This window comes from Camellia sinensis, chromosome 7 (assembly GCF_055761805.1).
Source record: "Camellia sinensis isolate YWXY chromosome 7, ASM5576180v1, whole genome shotgun sequence".
In the NCBI taxonomy this organism is placed as follows: Eukaryota; Viridiplantae; Streptophyta; class Magnoliopsida; order Ericales; family Theaceae; genus Camellia; species Camellia sinensis.
In genome coordinates, this window is record NC_138967.1 from 135,941,585 (window position 1) to 135,945,000 (window position 3,416).

Below are 3,416 nucleotides of genomic sequence, written 5' to 3' on the forward strand. Positions count from 1 at the left end.
ACTTTCTCTATAGAAAATTATTTGAAAACATTTTCTTTATTGTCCATTGTTGATTTCAATATAAAATAGAATGCAAGAATGATGAATTAAAGCAAATAGGGTTGGGTATGAAGATGCAAAATGATGAAAGTAGAAAGAGAAGAGAAAATAGGAATATTAAGGCTGATGATTAATAAAGTGTCTAAAATATTTTCATTTATACTTTTTCCAGTGTCAAGTCGTTTTTAGTCATTTTAAATAGGGACTTAATAGTAATAAAAAATTTTAATTAAATTGGGATGTCCAATCTAATTTTTGAGGTGTAAATAAAGAGTGGTGCTATTAACACTATCTATTATTTTGGACTCCCCATTTCTTTGGACCCTCACTTATAAATTTTGAAATCCTTAAAATTTCTTTTCTCCCTCAAAATAATACTAAAATTATTCTTGTAAAAACATTTCATCTATCCAATTGAATGCATACCCCCTACACCCCAAAAAGAACCTCTCTTCCAAAACCCTGAACAAAACCCACGAAAAAGAAGAAGAAGAACCAAGTATGATTACTGTCTCTGCCGCCTCATTCTTTTCTTCGGTTTAACCATTGGCACAATTGATATGCTTTCTCTCTCTCTCTCTTTGCCGTCTCATCTTTTTCTTCGGTGATTAATATTCGGTAACCTGTTTCCAAACAAATAATAAATGTTCAGTTACTGGTTCCCAAACAAATAAACAATATTCGGCCTTGTGTTCCCAAATTTCGATCATATGTTCGGGAGTTCAATCCCGAAAAAATGACGAACAGATTTTATTATTTTTGCTTTTTTTTTAAGAAACTTACCCTTACAAGCCCAATCTCCTCTGAGCTAAGAACACCATCGAAGTTATGAACCTCCTTTGAACTTTTATTGTTGTACTCTTCTCGTCTCATGGAGTTGTGGTTGCCGAAAAAACTCACTCATTGTCATTGCCCAAAAAATGTAGGTAATCAAATGATTGTTGTCGTTACCGCTAAAATATTACCGCCAAAGGATTTTCAAAATTTTGAGGGTGAGCAAGTTTTGAAGGTAAGATTTGGAAAAGATTGATGGATGGTAATAGAGATGGGTACACTTATAAATCCTAATTCATGATGTAGTGAGTATGTGAGTTTAATTATGAGATGGGTTGTCCCAAAATTAATGATGCTCTTTTTAGTAATTTTATTTGAAATTATTATTGTAATGAAAATAAAAAAATAAAAAAATAAAAAATAAAAAGAGTAAAAAATTGAGGGATCTCAAATAATTTATGAAGTACTAATAACAACACCCTAAATAAAAACTCCCCACGCATTCCATGCACATTTATTTAAAAGGACATTTTTAAAACCCCCCCCCCCCCCCGGCGGTGTTATTGCACCTCATCACCCGTCAGAATAGCAAGATCAAATTTGTCTTCTCAGAACCATAACCCAACCAATTTGATCAAGATTAATTTCTTCACCATCGATCAAGCTCAAGCTCTCTCACCGTTAATACACCTCATCACCCGTCAACATCATTGTCAAAGCTCATTTGGATCAATCCACGATGATCTAGCTTAGGCCTCGTTTGGAAACAGGCTAATTCAGTAACTTTTTGACTATTTGGCTAAAATATGAGCTAAAAAAAACTAATATGTTTAGGATAACTTTTTGACTTTTTACAAAAAGATGTGCAAAAAGTAAAGAGAAAATAGAATCTTTGACTTTTTGACTAATTTTGTAACTTTTTTACTTTTTGACTAAAATGGAGGTTCCCAAACGAGGCTTTAGTCTGATCATTTTGATCCCCATCACCCATCATTCTCAAAGATCCACCTCAGTCCAATTTTGTGCTTACCGCGCTTCTTTTCACAATCTATCATGACTCTACATCAATCTGATAAAACACTTTTTTCTACCGATCAAGCTCTCCATCTCCATTCCATCAATAGGGGATCATATTGGGAGGGATAGTCAAAGGTAGGTAGACCCAATGTGACAATTATAGTGTTACGCCCCCTACTGTAAGTGGCTTTGGATTTTACTTGTCATGATCATTATTGTTATTTGGTTCATCCATGGCTAACTTGGGAATAGAAAGCTCAAATTACTTGGAAAATATTCAGTTCTCTGAAATTGACTTACCAACCACCGATATTGGTTGTCACATTGAATTGGGATTGGTAATAGCCAACTACTTGAATTGGAGCTTGAGCATATTTTAAGAATGATTCCCAAAGGTCAAAGGCAATGGATTTGCATTATTAAGATTCAATTTCGAACATGAAATAAAGTAGCAAAGTTTAATCAAAAGGTGTTTTGAGTTTTGTGAGAAAGGATGATCCCAAAAGATTGAAATTACAGTAGAAAGTTAAGGGAAATAAGAGGAAAAAAAGAGGGAGAAGATAAGAAAGGATTAGAGACAATGAGAAAGAGAGCAGACAAAAGAACCAAGAGGGAGAGGAGAGAAAAAAGAAATAGAAAAAGAGAGTAAGATGTGTCAACTGTCATGATTATTTCCACAAAAAGGTCCTTTTAAATAAATGATCAAGGAACAAACCATTACTTCCCCACCCCCAACCCCCCCCCCCCCCCCCCCCCCACCCCCCAAAACCCCTCACTTCTTTAGACTCGCCAACCAAAATTGTTCTCCACATATTTCTCTTTGAGCAACCACCACAATCCCAACTTTGCCCTTTCTTTGAACCACTACCCCTGCAACTCTGGCAGCCTCCACCATTGACCGCACTTACTCGACCTTTCCCAGCCTCAGCGACCCCCTCACTAGCAGCAACCTCCCTCCCTAGCTGCCTTCCCCACCAGTTACTCGCATCTCCAGCCCCCCTCCTTTTCAACAACCCTCTAACCCCAATCATCATTTCTCTTCCCTCCTCTAGCCGCGACCACTCCGGCCACCTCCCAACTCATTCTTCTCCTTCTTTCCCTAAGTGAAACCCAAGCCTCTCTCTCTCTCTCTCTCCCCCCTTCATTATGAAACCCTAGCCACGAAGGGGATAAAGGCCACAGGAGTAGGGATTGTAAAGGTGTTGCTGTGAAAGAGTAGGGGTCGTGAAGATGCAAGGTTGCGAAGGTGGTGGTCACAGCAAAGGAAGTTGCTTGCTAGAGAAGGGGTGTTGTTGCGCAATTGAGGGAGTGGGGATCACAATGGCGGGGCTATGGAGGGTGGTGATCATGGCAGTGGAGGGAGGGGTTGTGCGAGGATGGATAGGGAAGGGCTTGGGGTAGCAGCTGGAGCTGGGGGATGCACATGGGTACAACAATCGGAGCTGGTGATGGTTGCCGAAGTTGGTGGTGGAAGTGGGTTTAGGGTCAGGGTTCTAGAAGTTAAAGAGGATGTGGGCAAAATGAAAATTTTATTATACGGCAAAATTGCAACCACCTTATTTATTCATAAATGGTGAAGGTCTAAA